Source organism: Myxine glutinosa, chromosome 3, assembly GCF_964187855.1.
Source record: "Myxine glutinosa chromosome 3, kmMyxGlut1.1, whole genome shotgun sequence".
Lineage (NCBI taxonomy): Eukaryota > Metazoa > Chordata > Myxini > Myxiniformes > Myxinidae > Myxine > Myxine glutinosa.
The window spans coordinates 115,736,589-115,758,826 of NC_136263.1; positions in this window are offsets into that span (position 1 = coordinate 115,736,589).

Genomic DNA, 22,238 nt, shown 5'->3' on the forward strand with positions numbered 1-22,238 from the left:
GTGGATTATACTGGTGCGAAATTCGTTTGAATACCAGTTGATGTATTTTGATATTTAACTACCAGCTGCTAATAACGTGAATTATGGTATGAGTCAGTGGATAATTTGTTTACACAGGATGATTAGTGAGATGAGTGAATGATATTAGATGCAGGGAAAAAAATATAGGAAAAATTGTGCTTCAGATTTTGAGACACTGATGGGATGGAAGCAATACGAGATGATGTTTACATATGTGTTTACAAAAAATGATGGTTGCACATAGGAAGACAACAAAGCAAGATGGAGACAATGTAGTGAGTTTCTCCATTGACTGATCATAATTGGGGGGGGGGGGGGCTAGGAATTGTGATTTGTAGTGTACTAACCAAGGCTTTAGTCCTTGCATGTGTGAGAAAGTTTATCACAGGATGGACCCTAAAGACGACCCCGGAAAGGGCCATGGTGATGACCGCCAAGCTGACCACGGATCCAGATGCTACTCCGGCTGTCGACGTGACTGCAGACTACGGATCCTGGAACAAAGACCCGAACGAGTCACTGGGCAGCAATGATGAGATCTCCGCTTCCGAAGATTGTTCTTCCTTGATTGATTTGCCTGAAAAGGATTATATTACTGATGACTATTTTAACTGCATTGACAAACTGGATTTGGATTCAGATGTGAACGTGCTCTGGCCCTCGCGGGCGTCGCTTAATGATTTTTGTGCTGTTACTGTCTCACGAGCTCACAGTAAATCAACCATTGTTGACCCGGCCCCGGCTTTGGACTCAACTCTGACCGAAGAGGCATGGCGGGACTTCAGAGCATTGCGGGCTGCCTGGAAGCCGAATGCTCTAGGCCCCAACGCGTCACATGCAGACACCATGACCTACCTAAGGGCGGTCTCTCTCTTTATCTCGAAGGGTAGGGCTTGACTGCTGCTGACCGTCTGTGCCGCAGCCCTAAGCCACCCGAGGATGATGTTACGGATGATGAATCCGATGATGATGTGGACCCACTCGCGTGAGTCTGATACTGATGTTTATGTCTCAATGACGGCTTTGCCTCTTTCTGCTTCACAAGCTCACCTCTGCTCCTTAAAGTCTCGCAGTAGTTCAGTCGTCACTGACCCACTTTTGGATGCCGACCCAACACCGGACCCGACTGCAAATCCGGGCTTGGGTGGCAAGGAACTCGACAATGACAATGCTCCGAGCTCCGATTCTGATTGCTTCGACGATTCATTCATGGATAATGACGATGGAAGCAGCATCGCCTCGGACGACCTCGACTTTGACCCAAAGGAAGTTTCTCTCCCTCCTCTGGACCGTTATGCTTGTTTTTTGGCCATAGGTTTAAGCCACCTGATACTGATGACATTATGTCTTCCCCAGATCACCAGCATGTAAGAGACCTCATGAACATGAATATCGATTGAGCGCTGAAGATCTCCAAGGATTTCACCTGGGGAAGCCTGGGCGAGCTCCAGTCGGGGAGGAGTCCTGGCCGCACCTCTGTGGACCAAGGGTGGGTCGGGAGATCTTCCTGGGTGTGGACCCCGGTGGAACCAGAGGTCTTCATTGTGGATTTGACGCGCTATTCGATCTTCATGCCTCTACGGTCTCACCTCATACACCCATCTACACCTGACTTACATCATACACCCACTTACACCCACTTACACCCACACACCCGCGGATCATCCTGCTGAGTGCGATGTGCGGTACTGGGTACGGGACATGCTCACTGGGCTGCATTCGCGTGGTACGTTTAGTGAACCCTTTACACTGTCTATCTCACCTCTCTTGGAGGATTTTTCATGCCATTTGATCACCCCGCTTTTACGGATTTACATTGCATACTCACATACAGACGCGAATCATCCTACTGAGTACGTGTGGTGCTTTGGGTACGGGACATGCTTACTGGGCTGCCTTCGCGTGATATGTTGAATGACTTTCCTGATTGGTTTTGTTTCTGCTTTGTTTGAAATAAAGGCCTTTGATTGGCTCATAGATAACGTTGTATCTTAGATCCAAAAGGGCGGTATGTGGAGAACTGTTATGCCTTCTTAAGGTAAAGGTAAAAAATACCGTTATGTATTTTTACCAATAACCAAAATATGTTTCGTTTTAACTGATTGCTGTATGCTCCGAAGAGTTGTCGTAAAGCCAAAGGGGGGACATGGGGGGCACACCACGTGACACAGGGCACCTGAGAAATATATATATTTAATTGTGTCTTTCTTTTGCTTGCTTCAAAAAACTAGATTCACTGCAAACATGTTGATTCACGACTCGGTCATATCCAACCTTGGGGACATTTTTCCACCATCTTCTAAGGAAGAAAGTTCTTGTGTGCCTGGCTTCTTATGTTTCACTACCAAATGTTCACATCATAGAACTTTATTATGGGAATGCATCGCTGGGCCTTGGAAAGCCCAGCTTGTTTGGAATTAGAGCCTGAGAAATATCTTCCTTTTTTGTGTCTTCAAAGGCCCTCTCTTGTCTGAGGTCATAATTAGCGCAGCGTTTTTCCTGTTATTTCATGTATATAACAAATTGTATTTTGCGGAGTTTTTAGAGTGTGGCTTGGACTTGCAGGTCCTGTGTGACAGGGCCCTGCGATTTCAAGGCGTGCTCCACAATATTGTGTTTGCTCGATTTTTCATTAAACCTCATTTTGCTGCTTCAAGGTGCCCCTTCTTGAGTTCCAAAGGGGGGGCCAACCCGTCATATGTAAGAAATGATGATCACAATGGGTGTGTTGTTGGCAGTATATGTAAGAAATGATGATCACAATGGGTGTGTTGTTGGCAGTATATGTAACAAATGATGATCACAATGGGTGTATTGTTGGCAATATATGTAAGAAATGATGATCACAATGGGTGTGTTGGCAATATATGAAAGAAATAAATCATCACAATAGGTGTATTGTTGGCAGTATGTAAGAAATGATGATCAAAATCGGTGTATTGTTGGCAGTATATGAAAGAAATAAATCATCACAATGGGTATATTGTTGGCAGTATATGTAAGAAATGATGATCACAATGGGTATATTGTTGGCAGTATATGAAAGAAATGATAATCACAATGGGTATATTGTTGGCAGTATATGTAAGAAATGATGATCACAATGGGTGTGTTGTTGGCAGTATATGTAACAAATGATGATCACAATGGGTGTATTGTTGGCAATATATGTAAGAAATGATGATCACAATGGGTGTGTTGGCAATATATGAAAGAAATAAATCATCACAATAGGTGTATTGTTGGCAGTATGTAAGAAATGATGATCAAAATCGGTGTATTGTTGGCAGTATATGAAAGAAATAAATCATCACAATGGGTATATTGTTGGCAGTATATGTAAGAAATGATGATCACAATGGGTATATTGTTGGCAGTATATGAAAGAAATGATGATCACAATGGGTATTTTTTTTTTTTTTTTTTTTTGTATACAAGATCGAGGCTCGTGAAAGAGCGAACATTAATCACACAGAAAGACAAACCGACACATAAAACATATAACATAGGGAGCGGTAGACAAGATGGGGAGAGAGGGGGAAGGACACAAACACAACATTTGAGAGCAGGGACCGAGAGACATGGAGACATCGAGAGATCTGAGAGAGGGCGAGGGCTTTGGGGGGGGGGGGCGTGGGAAGGGGGCGGTGGGAGAGGTATAAAACATATGGACACTGCCAGGACTTCCAGGAAAGAAGTTGGAATTTCAAACAAGGTGGATCTGGGGTGAATTAGCGGGGGTAGAAAAGATCAAGGTTTTGGATGGGGGAAGATAAGAGATGGTGGTGAACAGCTGTTTTAAAGACCTGGAGGGAGGAGTGGGATTGAAGGGAGTGAGGGAGTTTGTTCCAGAGGCGGGAGAAAAGAGGAATGAAAGAGTGAAGGTGAGCAGAGAGCCGAGATTTCGGCAGTTTAACCATCAGAGGGTTGCTGGCAGATCTTGTGCGACCTGTAGGAATATTTGGGGGACAGAGCACAGAGAGAGCTGGGGGTGCAAGGCCGGAGAGGAGTCGGTAGAAGACAGAAAGACCACCTACCTGCCTGTGGTGAGTGAGTGAAAGGCCCTCAGAGATAGCTTCATCGCGGGAGATTCCAATAATTCTGAAAGCTTTGGTTTCAACAGCGTGAAGCCGAGCTAGGTGTGAGGCAGGAGCACCGGCCCATAGGGGAGAACAGTATTCCATTGAGCTGCGGATGAAAGCCTTGTATGTGGTGAGGAGCTCAGGTGTGCCGAGGAAGGACTTCGCACGACGGAGGATGCCCAGTTGGCGACTGGCTTTGGAGGCCAGCTTGGAAATGTGGTTTTCCCAAGAAAGATCATGGCAGATAGTGAGACCCAAAATCTTGACCGACAGAACTTCTTGGAGAGGATTGTTGAGAAAGTAGATGGGAGGGTTGTCCAGTCGATCTTTTCGGAGAGACATAGTAAGAGTGTGAGATTTGTCAGGATTGAAAGACATGTTCCACTTGTTTGACCAGTCTGTGATTTTGTCCAGGTCTTCAGAGAGTGAGGAGGCAGCAGACTGCCGATCTGAGGGAAGAGGAATGGAGCGGCAGAGAGTGGAGTCATCAGCAAAGAGATAGAGAGGATTTTCGAGAGAGTCAGAGAGATCATTGATGAAGACCAGAAAAAGCACGGGGCCCAGAACACTGCCTTGGGAAACTCCAGCCTGAACAGGAGGAGGAGATGAGAGAAACCCATTCAGGGCCACACGTTGACGACGACTAGAGAGGAAGTCCGCCAGCCATGCGTGGAGATTTCCATGGATACCAAAGGAGGAGAGTTTGGTGAGCAGAGCGGGGTGCCAGACCGTGTCGAAGGCACGTGATATGTTGAGGGAGACAGCTCTAATTTCCTGTTTGGCATTGAGGACCTCCATCCATTGTTGAGACAGCAGAAGCAGCATGTCCAGAGTAGAGTGACCTGGTCTGAAACCAAATTGATGATCAGAGATCAAGCCATTGGAGAAGAGGAAAGATTTCATATCCGAAGCAATGATGGATTCCATGACTTTGCTGATAATTGGGAGAAGGCTGATTGGTCTGTAGTTGCTAGGATCTGTTTTTGCACCTTTTTTGTGCAAAGCGGTGATGTTGGCTGATTTCCAAGCAGATGGCAGTTGACCTTGAGCAAAAGAGAGGGTGAAGAGAACAGAGAGAGGGTGAGATAGAGCAGCAGAGCAGGATTTTAGGACCCGTGGGCTGATGCCGTCAGGTCCAGTTGCAGAATCAGAGTCGAGGGTTGACAGAAACTTTTCCAACTTGTCAGGAGGAAAGGACACGGAGTCCAGGAGCAGCAGGGTACGACTGGGTATGGTGGGTACAGAGAGGGATGGGTTTGGGACACAAGATTTAGAGGCAAACACAGAGTTGAGGCATTCAGCTTTTTCACGTGCGGAGTCAGCTGTGTAGCCGTTTGAGGTAAGGGAGGGGATGGAGGGGGAACAAACACCAGAAACGGATTTGACCAGACACCACCAGGATTTGGAAGAGGGAGACAGATAAGAGAGTTCGGTCTTGAGAATGGAGAGATATTGTTTCCTGGCTCTCCTGAGGGTGGACACACACTTGTTTCGGGCTTTGTGAAAGAAAATGAGATTTCCTTCCGTTGGATTTGCTTTCCAGGAGACGAAGGCAAGTTGTTTCTGGGCAACAGCCTCACCACAAGATTCCGTGTACCATGGACGGGAGGAAGGGTATGACAACTGAAGACGAGATGGGATAAATCTGTGCATGAGAGAGAGCAATTTACTTTGGAAGAATTCCCAGGATGAGTTGATGTCAGAGGTGGTAGGGATGGGAGACCAGTCCAGATGATTGATGGCTGCTTGAAGACCGTGCCAGTTGGCCTGAGTGAAATGCCAGACTCGTCGACGCTGAGCAGGCTCCCTGAGGATGGTCAGAGAGATGTCCACTTTAACAAGGACATGATCAGATGATCCGATCGGAGCAGAAGAAGAGCAGCAGACATTTTCAGGGAAGTTAGTCATAACCAAGTCCAGAAGAGAAGATGTTCCGTTGACTGAGATCCGGGTCGGGCAATTGACAGATTGTGTCAGTCCCAGTGAGTCGCAGAAGTCCTTTGCTGAGGAGCCATGGCTGGTGAGAGAGGTACCCACACCCAGCCAACTGGCATGATGACAGTTGAAATCACCACATATGAGGAAGAGAGAGTTGGGATGAGTAGATAGAAGTTGGTCCATATCATCAGACAGCAAGATGTAGATGGAGTCATCACTGTTTGGTGGACGGTACAACACACATATGAACAAGAGGTGGGAGCGAAGGGGAAGCCGTAGCCAGAGGTATTCCTGGGGGTGAGGTGGAGAGAGTGCAGTGCAGGGCGAGTGAGGAAGAGAGTTTTTGATAAAGATAGCAACCCTGCCTCCAGGACGAGGCTCAGGTCTATCATACCGGAGGAGGGAGTAGCCCGGGAGAGATACTATGGAATCAGAGACATCATAAAGGAGGAAAGTTTCTGTTAAGCAGATCACGTCTGGTTTGACAGAAGCAACCTGTATGGAGAGATCAGTTAAGTTTGAACGAAGGCCCCGGATGTTTGAGGTCCATACCGTTAATGAAGAGGAAGGGGGAGCATCAGATACAGAACAGGGGGGAGGAGGGGTAGGGTAAGATGTGGAAGAGGTGGAAGAGGTAGGGAGAGCTGTTGATGGTGTGTCAGAGATTTCAGAATAGCTCGGAGAAAGGGAAGGATGGGGCGGACAAAAGGTTTGATGGTGATTGGGTGAGCCACAATGAGGTGTTATTTGAGGAGGGGGAAGAGCGAGGCAGAAGGTTGGGGGAGATGGAGGTGAGAGTTTGAAGGGGGAAGAAGCGGGGAGGACGCTTTGAGGAGGGGGAGTGAGAGGGGGGAAATTGAGAAGCAATGAGGGTGGGGAGATTTGAAGGGGAGGGGTGAGGGGGGAGTTTGGGAGGGAAGGGACAAGGGGAGGGATTTGAAAGGGATGGGATATGGGGGAGATTTGGAGGGGAGGGGTGAGGCAGGAGTCTAGGAGGGGAGGGGCGAGGGGGCGTCTTGGCGGGGAGGGGTGAGGGGGTAGTTTAGGAGGGAGGGGGCAAGGGGGGAGATTTGAAAGGGATGGGTGATGTGGAAGATTTGGAGGGGAGGGGTGATGGGGAAGATTTGGAGGGGAGGGGTTATGGGGAAGATTTGGAGGGGAGGGGTGAGATTGGATTTTTGAAAGTGTACGATTTATGGGAAACGAACATTTATTGCAAAATGAGTTTCTTGTGACCTTCGAGTTAAAAATACGTTTAAGGACGCTGGATGGAGGATGGAGTGCAGGAGAGTTTAGGGAATGTAGAAAAAAGGCACTATAGGAGATGGATATTTTTTTTGGGATGAATTGATTTGGTGAGCAAGTCGAAAGCAGCCTTTTAAAGAAGAAGAAAAAGGTGTTATAAAATATGACGGAATACATAACTTGAGGGGAAAGTGTAAACATTGAAGGTTAATGAGTGAAAACTATCTGGGGAAATGGGGGAGAAACACGTGGTCAAAGAACGAACGAACGAATAAGAATGAATAAACGAATGAGAACAGAGAAGGAAATGTTTTTTTTTTGTTTGTTTTTTTTGAGTTGAGATTTACACAAGGAAGTAGGCTATGGGTGAAAAGACTGGGAATACAGAGAACGAAAGTTATTGGATCACAAACGACGGACCGCTGAGAAAAACAAAGCCTCAAGGTTGTACAGTGCACACTGTACAAGGCCTCAAGACACGACACGAATTAACACGATTTTCAATACAGGTATGAAAGATTTGCACCGAAAAATCTTCGTCGGGACACAATATACGTACAACACCATAAATAAATACAGTTTTAACGAAAATACAAATGGGAACAATCACTTAACTTCGATTTCAAATCGTTCGCGACGCGGCAAAGGCCTTGCTCGCGACACGGCAAACAGACGATCAATTTATGAAAGATAAACACCGAGAAACAACCAAAGTTGCACACAATAACTTCACACACCGAAAGATAAATACAGTTTCGACAAAATACAATTGTGAACAGACTTAACTTCGAAAAACGTGGAGACCGTGTGGAGCTTCGAAAATCCCTGCCGCCGTCTCCAAGATCTCGCGAGATCTCATGTTGTGGGCAGTATATGTAAGAAATGATGATCACAATGGGTGTGTTGTTGGCAGTATATGTAAGAAATGATGATCAAAATCGGTATATTGTTGGCAGTATATGAAAGAAATAAATCATCACAATGGGTATATTGTTGGCAGTATATGAAAGAAATGATGATCACAATGGGTATATTGTTGGCAGTATATGTAAGAAATGATGATCACAATGGGTATATTGTTGGCAGTATATGAAAGAAATGATGATCACAATGGGTGTATTGTTGGCAGTATATGTAAGAAATGATGATCACAATGGGTATATTGTTGGCAGTATATGAAAGAAATGATGATCACAATGGGTATATTGTTGGCAGTATATGAAAGAAATAAATCATCACAATGGGTATATTGTTGGCAGTATATGTAAGAAATGATGATCACAATGGGTGTATTGTTGGCAGAATGTAGTTTCGTCTTTGGTTTACAAGACGAGATATCAGTGCTCGGCAGCAAAACATGGGAACCCTCACGGGGCGAACAAGATCTCTTGTGGGTTCTATTTCGGGAGAGGAAAGCATTTTGTTGCCAGGACACCGGAGAGTTGCACCATCTGGCAAATCAACTCAGAATGGGAATTATTCACAACTTCATGGAGGGCTGCGTGACTTGATTTGTGATGCACCACGTCTACACCTTGTAGAAAATTACTTTGAACTATTGTGCACTTCTCTAAAACTACAGCAAATCGAAATTTACATTGACGACATGGTATGATTTGGAAAAGACACGCAAAGATTTGCTTTCATTGAAATTTGAAACAGGAGAAATCAGTTGGCTCCAACATGGCTGCACTCCAACAAAAAGGACATTAATTAAACATATTAGATGAATGAATGTTCGTTTTAAGGCCATTTTCCCCGCTTGAGTGGGGGTTAGCCTTGCGGGCCCCATGACAATCATGGTTCCCTGTTTGAGGCAATGTTTTTATGGCCGGATGCCCTTCCTGACGCCAACCCTTGGTCACTCTCTTACGATGCGCAGGGATACGGTGTACCTATTCTAAACCGCGGTACACACCGGGATCATTCATCCCAGCAAGCTGGTACTCAATTTGCCGACCTCGGAAGGGTTACAGGCTGAGTCAACCCCCCTGGCGTTAATTCAGCGATCGACCGGGATTCGAACACAGGATCCTAGGATCCCAAGCAATTATACATATTAGATGACCAACATAATTTCACTGCAGCTGATGGAGAGGGAGGAGTAGTCAGGCTAAGTCCCTTGTTTCTTGGTAGTTTCAAATTGGTGGAGTAGAGTTTCCTGCAAAGGTTGTTGGTTAGTCTCTTTTCAGGAAAATGCATAGTTCCAACATCTCTATCTAAAATATATATATATATATATATATATATATATATATATACTGAACAGCAAAAGAAACGTCAGTCAGAATTAATATTTTGGAGTCTTTCTTTTCAAGTCATGATCAACACGAATTGAGATTTAGGATCAACATGAAACATTACAGGTATGGTCACCACAGTTCAAACAATAATGTGAAATGTTCTGAATAAGAAAAACACAAGACCAGGTGAGAACAAGGGAGGTCAAAGTCAGTGTCTTGTGTGACCCCCGTGAGCGTTGATGACAGCCATACATCGTCTGTACATGGAGTGGATTATTCGGTTGATGAAGGCATTTGTCACTTGGGCCCACACTCTGAGAAACGCCTGACTGAGTTGAGCTGCAGTTGTCGGCCTTGGTCGAACGCCATTCAGTCTTCTTTGAACCTCGTCCCACAAGTGCTCTATCGGGTTTAAATCGGGGCTGAGCGCAGGCCAGTGCATGGTTTGGATGCCATTTTGTTGCAGGAAGTCCCTTGTTGCTCTGGCAGTTTGGGCATGGGCATTGTCCTGCTCGAAGACATGATTTCCGTGACGTCCAAAATGTGGCACAACGTGAGGTCTGAGGACTTGATCGATGTAGCGAGCAGCTGTGACACCATAGCCTCTTCCTGGACCAATATTCTGGAACACCACAGGACCGACTTTGTCCACAGGACTCTACTCTGGACATGCTGCTTCTGCTTTCTCAACAATGGATGGAGGTCCTCAATGCCAAACAGGAAATTAGAGCAGTCTCCCTTGACATATCACGTGCCTTCGATACGGTCTGGCACCCCGCTCTGCTCACCAAACTCTCCTCTTTTGGTATCCATGGAAATCTCCACGCATGGCTGGCGGACTTCCTCTCTAGTCGTAGTCAACGTGTGGCCCTGAATGGGTTTCTCTCATCTCCTCTTCCTGTTCAGGCTGGAGTTCCACAAGGCAGTGTTCTAGGCCCTGTGCTTTTTCTGGTCTTCATCAATGATCTCTCTGACTCTCTTGAAAATCCTCTGAATCTCTTTGCTGATGACTCTACTCTCTGTCGCTCCATTCTTCATCCCTCAGATCGGCAGTCTGCTGCCTCCTCACTCTCTGCAGACCTGGACAAAATCACAGACTGGGCAAACAAGTGGAACATGTCTTTCAATCCTGACAAATCTCAGACTCTTACGATGTCTCTCCGAAAAGACCGACTGGACAACCCTCCCATCCACTTTCTGAATAATCCTCTCCAAGAAGTTCTGTCACTCAAGCTTTTGGATCTCACTATCTGCCATGATCTTTCCTGGGAAAACCACATTTCAAATCTGGCCTCCAAAGCCAGTCGCCGACTGGGCATCCTCCGTCGTGCGAAGTCCTTCCTTGGCACACCTGAGCTCCTCACCACATACAAGGCTTTCATCCGCAGCTCAATGGAATACTGCTCTCCCCTCTGGGCTGGTGCTCCTGCCTCACACCGAGCTCGTCTTCACGCTGTTGAAACCAAAGCATTCAGAATCATTGGAATCTCCCGCGATGAAGCTAACTCCAATGGCCTCTCACTCACTCACCGCAGGCATGTTGGTGGTCTTTCCATCTTCTACCGACTCCTATCTGGCCTTGCCCCCCCCCCAGCTCTCTCTGGGCTCTGTCCCGCAAATATTCCTACAGGTCGCACAAGATCTGCCTGCAACCCTCTTATGGTCAAACTGCCAAAATCAAGACTCTCTGCTCACCTTCACTCCTTCATTCCTCTTTTCTCCTGCCTCTGGAACAAACTCCCTCACTCTCTTCAATCCCACTCCACCCTCCAGGTCTTTAAAACAGCTGTTCACCACCATCTCTTATCTTCCCCCATCCAAAACCTTGATCTTTTCTACCCCCACTAATTTCACCCCAATTCCACTTTTTTGAAATACCAACTTCTGTCCTGGAAGTCATTGGTGTCCTTGTGTTTTATACTTCTCCCTCCACCCCCCCCCCCCCCTTCCCATGCCTCCTCCCCCCAAGCCCTCTCCCTTCTACACATCTCCCTGCTCTCAAATGTTGTGTTTGTGTGCTTCACCTTCTCTCCCCATCTTGTTTTCCGCTCCCGCTTTTTGTTTGTTTTGTTTGTCTGGTTGATTTGTTTGTGAAGTAAATGTTAGCTCTTTCACGAGCCTCGATTCAGTATACAAAAAAAAAAAAAAAAAAAAAAAAGACGAATGTAAATAACGAGATATCTAAACGAAATGCATTGATATTTCTATGGGAAATGTTCAGGAATTATTTTTATGAAGTGACGTTTCTATTGCTGTTCAGTGTATATATATATATATATATATATATATGTATATATATATATATATATATATTAGGGTGGGCTTCAAAAAAGCAAAATGCAGATTTTCTCCGGGACATGGTCTATCTTTGTTCCTTTTGGTGTCAAAGGAAACCACACCAAATTTGAATGGAATCCAATAATAGGTAGGGGTGCCACATCAGTGATGAATTTTCCCCCATGCAAAAATAGGAATTCCCATTTTTTGGGCTGTATATACACAAAATAAATACATAATTATATATACTAGGGCATGCCCGTACTATATCTATATCTAAAATTATATCCCCCCCCCTCTATTTACATGAAATGGTTTGGTCCAAAGTGAACGGCTTGCGAGTGGTGACAATCCCCCCCCTCTATTTACATGCAATGGTTTGGTCCAAAGCGAACGGCTTCCGGAGTTTGGTAAAGAAATCGCCATCGCGTGCACAAACGCGCAGGAAAGCGAATGAATCGCAAATTCGTTTTTATTAGTTGTAAAACATAGTTTAACGCCAACATAGTTTGCAAACGTGAAATAAATGAATACGCTCTCAAATGTGCCATCCGAGGCAGAGTGTGCCCGCCACGTTCGGCACACGCGATCGTTCGCTGCTCTCTGATTGGTTGAATCGTTTTTTGGACATAGCTCGGTAAGTAATTGTCCGATTAATATGAAACCTTGAAAAGGCACATCCTCGGGTCCCCAGCAATATACCTGGCAAGTTAAAAGTATATCGGACCCGTGGTTGTCGAGAAACAGCGGTCACAGACAAACGTACAGACGTACAGACAGACAGACAGAGATTACTGGAATTATAGATAGATACATTAAATATAATATTAAAAATAAATATATAGTAAATATACATTAAATAATAAATATACATAAATACACATTATACATTATATATATACAATATATTATACATACAGTTTTGAGACTTCCTATGATCACTATCTGGGCAATTTTCATGCATGTTTTGTACAGGTTCCCGGGGTCAGGGGTATGCTTTTTTAGTGTGTAATATGTAGGCCTAACTTATTGACTGTGGCTCTTTTGTAGAGAGTGACCCTGTGGAGTAAGAATTAACAGGATTTTACCCACATTCTTGCTTATTTTGCAGATATGGCATGTGCTAGTACCAGTGTTTCATTGAAAACTCGGGCTCAGGATAATGTGTATCTCATTGGGTCCACTTCTGGAGATGCCATCAAAGGTGCCAAGCTCCCGACTGTGCATCAATCTCTTGTCCTGTTTTTCCATCACCTGAAGAAGGAGAATCGCACTGCCTGGGAGAGTGCAACCCTCACCATTGAAGAGGTTGTGAAGTTCTGGGAAAAAGCTCACCTACCTACAACGACGAAGCAGCACTGCGTCCATCGTTTGGAGAGGCTATATGAAGAATGGAGGAGCCTCCAAAAAGGTGCAAAGCGGGGTGGTGCGACCCAAGAGAAAAAGGAAGCATCCTTCAAGGCCTCCTTGGAGAAGACGTTTGATCTTAGGCATGCAGATTCGGAGGCCATAATCACCAACCCCGAGGACAGGAAGTTTCTTCACGATCAATTCTCAGAGAGGAAGGCTTCAATGGGATCTGTAGACACTGTGTTGGAAGCAAAAACGTTCTTGTGTGTTTGAAAGATCAGCAGCCACGAGATAATTATCGTGAACTCCTAGAACTGACTGTCATCTACATGGGAGGAATCCCACCTCGTGGAATCCGGATCATGGCTCCAGGAGCAATGCACAGAGCCAGATGGATGGCAAAAGCACTATATTCACTACAGGTGTTCATGTTTCGGTCAGAGTTCCACTTGACACTTCGAGAGGCGAGAGAACTCTGAGCGTTCAGCATTTTTGTCTGCCTTGTGTATGTACAGGCTTGGTTTCGGGCTCCACAAGCTATTGAGGCTCCCCTGAATGACATTAACCTCTTCAAGAAGTTGGAAAAGTTTGAACAAATCAATCAGAAGATGGCTCAGGCAGCCTTGAAGGCACTTGGCCGCCACACGTGGTACATGAGCCCAGTACTAGTGGCATTTGCATTCTTTGACACCAGAATTGACAAAGAAAGCAAGATCAATATGATTGAAGCATTGAAAAATGACGGTGAAAACCCCTCTCCAAAGAGACCGGCTATCAAACGAGGAACCACCCTGTCAATCGCTGGCCTCAGAACAAAACACACCAAGCATTTCTTCAGCATCCTAGGGACCCCAACTGATTGGATGGATAAGGATCCTGGTTCATGGGAGCAAGAAACCAGCTTTCAGGAAGCAAAGAAAGCCGCCAGTGGCTTAGTCGTGGTGAATGACAGGGCAGAAAGGGGTGTCGCATTGATACAAGACTACAATAAGCTCCTTACAAAGGATGAAGAGCAAAAGCAAGCTCTGCTCCAAGTTGTTGCTGCTCACAGGAAGATGTACCCCGATGCCAAGAAGGCAACAGTGGTGAAACAGGCCCAGAAACAGGAGTTACATTTCTCATTATATTTGGGTTTTTTAATATTATGTGATATGGTGTCTCTTCATTTTATGAACTGAACATTTGGATTGTTATCATTGAATTTGAGTTTTCATAGCAATATAGTGCTATTTGTGCAGCTATTGTAACTTGTGTTTGCTAGAATACAAAGAAAGTGAGTGGAGGGTGGATTTTCATAAAACAAACTTCTGGTTTTGCTTTCGATCCATATATAGAAAAGTTTTGTAGACACCTTTAGTTTGAAGGCTGATGTGGCACCCCTAAATAAAATCAGATTGCTTTCATATTTGGTGTCATTTCATTTTGGAACAGGAACAACATAAAGCCATGTCCCAGTAAATATTTTAAAACAATTATTTTGAGCACCACCCTAATATATATATATATACATACATATATATATATATATATATATATATATATATATATATATATATATATATATATATATATATATATATTGTTACGGACCGCGGATAAGATGTTGGTTTGCCGAGCGGATGGCACCGCGGCCGAACAGTTACCCCGACTAACCCGATTCCTGAACGTTGGCCGGATCGCGCCACAGATATTCAATGGGGAAAGACTAAAGCGAAGGATGTGAAGAAGAAGAAAGACAAACGGTAAGGAATACGAATATAATTTATTTACTATTTACAACCAAAAGTAACCAAGGAAGAAGGAAAGATAAGAAAATAATTTACAGAAGAATTCAGAGACACAGTGCAACGCTAGCTTACCTACAGTCTTAATTAACCCAGGGACAAGACACACAGAACAAACTCACGTACACAAAAGGATGGAAAGGCAGGAGGTGGATGGCTGGAGGGAGAGGAAGGTCCAACGGATACTGCAGCACGATCGGCGCGTTTAGCAGCTGCCGTTTCTTCGCGGCCCTGCTCAAAACTGCCGTCCAGGCCCCAAGCTGCTGTTGTTGCTGCTGTGGCTGCTGCTGCTCCGGCTGTGTGGACGTCGCGTGCTCTTTTCAGGACTCATCTCTCTCGTCTTGTCAAAGCTCATCTGCTTCTGTAAAAGCTCATCTGGTCCAACCACTTCTGTAAAAGCTCATCTGGTCCAACCACTTCTGTAAAAGCTCATCTGGTCCACCCACTTCTGTAAAAGCTCATCTGGTCCAACCACTTCTGTAAAAGCTCATCTGGTCCAACCACTTCTGTAAAAGCTCATCTGGTCCAACCACTCAACTCAACAACAACCCTTTTGGTCCAACCACTTAACTCAACAACTCCACAACAACCCAACAACAACGTCCTTGCTTCTTGCGCGCGCGCTTTTATAGCGCCTCAGGCGATCAAGCCGCCGGCCTTTAGGACACGCGCATCGGTCAGCTCGCCTCGGCCCTGATTGGTCGGCACGGCCCTCTGGCTCCGCCCTTGATGACCATGGGCGGGCACGCCCTTCTTCCCCGAGCTGAGCACATGCTTATTGGTGGCCTTTGGGGCGAAATCAGCAACCCACCGCTGTAACAAACCTGGCAAACTGCCCAGTGCGGTTGGCAATGGAGACTTGGAGGGGATGTAGCTGGAAATTGAGATTTTGGGAATGGGATTGAAAGGGGATCTATCTTGTTTCACTTGGTGCAATGGAGTGTCATCTTAATGGAAGACAAGGCCTTACCCTAATACACATAATAAAGATATAACTATCAACAAGGGGGAAATCTATGATTGGCTGACGTGATTGTTTATGACCTAATTATGGGATGCCCTTTGACCTTTATACATAAATGGAGTAAGGAGGGTCCAGAATAAAGCACGAATAATAAAAAAACACAATAAAAAAACAATCCTCATATATATATATATATATATATATATATATATATATATATATATATATATATATTGTTACGGACCGCGGATTGGATGTTATTTACCGAGGGGAGGTAACCGCGGCCGAACAGTTGCTCCCCGTTTCTTCCCTTACACTCACCCAATTCACCCAGACGTTGGCCAAATCGCTCTATGCTAAATCAATGATGGAAAGGACACGATGACTGGGAAAGAGGAAACGACGCAAGGGGGGTACAGTTCTCAAGAACGGAGGAGGAGGGTATAATTACAGTGGTGGAGAAAAGGGGGTAGATTACAATAGACAGGTCCATGCCAGTCAGAAATGGCGCCGTTTTCCAGTCAAGGTTTTCTCAGTGGATTTATATACTTTTGATCATACTCTGTCGAATAAGCTTGTGGGCCACCCTGAAATTTGCCTCAAATCCAAGATGGCGGCCAAAAATCCAAAATGGCCACCAGAATAGCTAAAATAGTATTTCTGAGAGTTGCTTTTACCCATAGATGATTTTTTTTCAACTGATTGTGGCCTATTATGATAAAGAAAGATAACTCAGTCATAACTCAGCCATAAAAATTAACAATCGGTACTTTATTAACAAAATGGCCGCCGGGCAACTTCCGTATTACGGAAACTGCTATAACTTCAGTTCCGAGTGTGATATGATTATAATTTTGGTGTCCAGTCATATGTTTTTGGGGTCAAGGAATCCATATTTGTACTTTTTATTTCAGTGAAATCATTGGTTCATAAAGAAATCTAAGATGGCTGCCAATACTGGCCACCGATGTGGCAGATTCAGTCATGTCTTGTGCTCCATAATATATATTACAATACATTTTGATTCAATTTCTTGGTTTCCAAAGTCTGGTTATCCATTTAGTTGGTTTATCATGACACTAGCTCAATAGATCATCCCCTAAATCATGGATGAACAATAAATCCAAGATGGCTGCCGCTGAACGGCTCCTAGTCAGTTTTGCTTCGTCTACCAAACTACACAGGTTTATAAAATGTATCTGAATTCCCATTCAATATGATCCCCGGCTTTGGTTATGCTTTGGGAAAAATATGTTGTTCAAAAGGCACATAATCCTCAGTTACTAAGATCAAGATCAAGATCACTCTCTTCACTCTGAAAGTCTGAATAAAGTCCACAGGTATCCGAAGAAAGTTGTTCCATGGTGCTCTCCGAATTAAGGCTTAAGGACGTATCAGCAATGTTGTGCCTCATAGCAGCTGTAAGGGAGAAGAGCATTGAAACACACCTGGCAGCAGAGAGAACGCTTCTTCCAAAGTGCTTTGCTTTCGGGCACATCAACTATGCTAGGTACCTGACATTCCAACACGTCAATCTCCAAAATCTGAAGGTGAATCACAAAGATGCCTGGGATGATCTGTTGCAAAATGGATTCGGAGGGTCGATGACTGGCGAGCCCTTTTCTACGATCCATGGGGACTTGATCACTGAGACCACAATCAACAGAGAGGTTAAAGTCCGGGGTGGTCCAATGCAAGGCGGTTACAGTACCAGCAAGCAGACAACAGATGCGTTCATAAAAACGAGTCACTTAATGGCAAAGCTCAGAGGAAGATTGAAGGAAAGGTTGCATATCCTGACCTCTTCAACTCACAAGGAAACAACAATAGGGGCACGGAGGCAGCATGACAACATGGTTCGCAACCTAGTCATCCAATTGGATAAGTACTTTGACCCTTTTCTGATTGGTTCTGCGCGTCACATGAAAACTGGAGTGGAAATTAACCAAGGTATTGTCAGTGGATTGTTGTCATCAACCGAAGCAGGAGAGAAACAATTCCAAGACTTTGTTAACCTTAGACTCAAGGCTACTGGAGAAGGCAGAATGAACATTTTTGACAGGATTGTGAATCTCAAGATCAAAACGGGCATGGAGAAGGTCAAGAAAAATCCAAAGGCAGTGAACGTTCTCAAGGAGGATCGACAAGCATTTGGTGTGTTGGTAGGAAAGGCAACTACCCCTGAAGAGGCACATTCACACCCCCTGACAACTATTCCACTTGCCCTTGCCACACCAGAACGAGACATTCGACAAGGTTCTAAAGCAGCGCTGAGGAACTACCTTATTGAGGAATCTTCATCAACTACAGAGGAACCGCCAAATAGAAGCAACTGGCTGATTGACGGAATGGCAGCTGTAAAGTCAATCCCGGCTCAACAGACTTGGGGAGAATACACTGATGCCCTATTGAAATTCTGCATGCCACCAAGCCAGTCAAACCCAAAACAGCTTGGGATCATATTTGATTCCTACTGTACGTCCACTACAAAGGAGTTAACCCAACGACGCCGAGGGATCTCTGGTAGAAGAACCCACATCACAAGCCCCGAGCAGAGTATGCCCAGAGGCAAAGATTGGGACGCATTTCTGCATAATGCTGAAAACAAGACTGAGCTGATTAAATTTATGGTCACTTACTTCAAAAGTGATTCAGTCAGATCGAAACTCAGAATTCCACTCACCGTGACAGAGGAACAGAATACATGGTTGATCACGCAAACTAAGTTTGAACAACTTGAATCCTGCAACCATCATGAGGCTGACACCAGGCTTGTTCTTCATGCAAGCAAGTGCGAAGGTCCGGTTGTGATTAAGGCTTCAGATACAGATGTACTGATCCTCTTGAGCTATGCCTATTCTGTCTGCAAACCACCACAAGACTGGTTCATGAAGATTGACCATCGGTACGTCAGTGTCAAGAAACTAACGACTCATTTTGGAGATGAAGTGTGTCAAACTCTCCCAGCATATCATAGCATTACTGGATGTGACACGACATCATTCCCATTTCGCATCGGCAAAATCAAGCCATTGAAGAAGATGTTGAAACAAGAGAAATCCCATCTACTCTCTCAGCTGGGCAGATCAAATCAATCTTTTCAAGATGCTACCAGTGCTAAATGCTTCTTCAGAACCTGCATGTATTCTGGAAGTGAACAAGAAAGCTTTGTTGAAACAAGGATCCGAACGTACAACACTCAAAAGGTGAAATCTAGTTCCAGCATCCTTCCAGACGAGAGTAGCACCAATGAACACCTCAAGAGGAGTGACCTTCAGGCATGGGTGTGGTACCAGTGTCTCAAGCAAAACATTGAGTATCCTTCTATCACTGACAGAGGATGGGAAAATACAGATGATGGTATCAGGCCAATATGGTTTACCTGCCCGCAACTCCCTCCAAGCCTCTCCAAGAAAAAGAGCAAGAAAAGACAAATTCAAAGTAAGTATACTAAAAATATATCATTACTTTGATCATTGCTTTTCGTTCCTGTCATAAAGTTCCTCCAATGTATTCCCACTGGCAGTGCATTCATCCAGATTAAATATGTGTAACCTTCCACTTACAGGTCTCGCGGAGTATGATGCAGATTTAGAAGATGCAGTAGAAGAGAGAAGCCAACCTTCAAGGAAGAAGAGACACAGGAATACAAGCAGAAAACATGTACAAGACAGTGAAGTTCACTGTAGAGAAAGAGAAAAGCAAGGTAGATAAGTCCAAAATGCAATCGTAATTTTGTTATTTTTATATGATTTACTGTTTTGAATCCCGACTATATCCATTCACATTTTTTATAGGTATCGGTGGGGCAGAAGAAAGAGCAGAAGAATCTGAAGTTGATGAAGAGTACCAAGGAGATGGGGAAAATTCGGAGAGCACCATGGAACAACTTTCTTCGGATACCTGTGGACTTTATTCAGACTTTCAGAGTGAAGAGAGTGATCTTGATCTTGATCTTAGTAACTGAGGATTATGTGCCTTTTGAACAACATATTTTTCCCAAAGCATAACCAAAGCCGGGGATCATATTGAATGGGAATTCAGATACATTTTATAAACCTGTGTAGTTTGGTAGACGAAGCAAAACTGACTAGGAGCCGTTCAGCGGCAGCCATCTTGGATTTATTGTTCATCCATGATTTAGGGGATGATCTATTGAGCTAGTGTCATGATAAACCAACTAAATGGATAACCAGACTTTGGAAACCAAGAAATTGAATCAAAATGTATTGTAATATATATTATGGAGCACAAGACATGACTGAATCTGCCACATCGGTGGCCAGTATTGGCAGCCATCTTAGATTTCTTTATGAACCAATGATTTCACTGAAATAAAAAGTACAAATATGGATTCCTTGACCCCAAAAACATATGACTGGACACCAAAATTATAATCATATCACACTCGGAACTGAAGTTATAGCAGTTTCCGTAATACGGAAGTTGCCCGGCGGCCATTTTGTTAATAAAGTACCGATTGTTAATTTTTATGGCTGAGTTATGACTGAGTTATCTTTCTTTATCATAATAGGCCACAATCAGTTGAAAAAAAATCATCTATGGGTAAAAGCAACTCTCAGAAATACTATTTTAGCTATTCTGGTGGCCATTTTGGATTTTTGGCCGCCATCTTGGATTTGAGGCAAATTTCAGGGTGGCCCACAAGCTTATTCGACAGAGTATGATCAAAAGTATATAAATCCACTGAGAAAACCTTGACTGGAAAACGGCGCCATTTCTGCCTGGCATGGACCTGTCTACAAGGCAGAGTGAGGTAAAGACACAGAAGAGATGGGCACTTAAATACCGTCTTATCAAAACCCCAGACAGACCATGGACAAACAGACAAGGTAGACTTACACAGGGATTGATGGCAGGAATGGACAGGTAGGTCGATGGCACAAGGTGCACCTTGGCTCGGGGACAGGATAAAGCACGGTTCAAAAGATGCAGGGAGGTCTCACAGCGCTCGGAGGTGGTCTTGCTTGCTCCAAGCTCAGCGCGCATCTGACGTCACCTCCCTCTCACTGCGCATGCTCAGCGGGGAGTGACACGCCCTCGGCTGGTGGGTTCCGCTCCACTGGGGCCGGTCCGCCGCTTCCAATTGGTGCGGGGGTTACCGGGCTCCGCCCTTGACGAGGAGCCGACAGGGAGCCCCTGTTTGGTAACCCCGTCGAGCACATGTCCGATGGCGGCTCGTTGGGAAGGCCTGGTGCCCTCCCACCACCCCTACCAACCAAGCCGGAGTGAGGACGCGCACTCCCTGCGCTCGTTGTTGTTGTTGTTGTTGTTGTTGCTGAACTGTGAGGAAGAGCTGCGGGGAGGTATTGGGAGGTCCTAAACTTCCTATCGGTGCCATACAATCACATTCTGGTGCAACGAAGGGTCAGAATTAATGGAAACGAATCCTTAACTGACATAGACTAAGAATAACTAGCAAGATGTCCTATAGTTGTCTTGCATGAGATGCGGTGAACCTGGATGCGACATTTAATGGGGGAAATAGGGGGAGGTCGGGTCTACAGAGTGTTGTTTACAGAAAATGGGACTCGGGAATGGGGGATTGGGGAGAGTTGGGAAGTATTGAGGAAATAGGGGAATATTTACAAGCGGATATGGATGGATGCAAATCCCATATCCGCAACACTGCACCATTCTCGACCTCGGGGTGTCCCGACCCGATAAATTTTTACCTACTTTAGTGTGGCACACAGATGTAGTTCCCTCTACTATTAACTCAACCCTGAGTGCGACAGTTTTACAGATGTTCACAAATGAGTAAATATGTCCCCCTGCGACGTTGCACCCTTCTCCTAACAGAAACACACCCACAGGATAACCAAATTGCGGAAAGCATCCTCAAACAAAACATACAGCCGGTAGGGAGCATCATTTATACAAGACTACACTGATATTTCCACTACGATCCAGGACCTGTTCTTTGAGGAACACATGCAGATGTTATGCATGGGGAGAGCACGCATGCCAGCATCGATACACCAACCCATGAGTGCCCTGTGGCCCTCCGGCCTTTAATAATGTACAGAGCACCCCTTCCAAGCACCAAAAGCACCACCCCATTATGCACAGTCAGCACCATCCGGTGCACCAATAAAGTGTTCAATAAAAAATGCACAATCAAGTGTCCATGGTCACCGGTGGTGTCGCAGCCGGCCGATGTTCTGCCGCTGGTCTTGCCTTCATGGAGTGCACTTGGCCTTCTGGCTTCTTTAGAAATAAAGAAAGGCGCCAACCGCGTCCATTTCTGAATTGTGGCCGTCAGGGGGGCCAACTAAAAGTGGTTCACCTGTATGGCATAGGTGCCACGTTG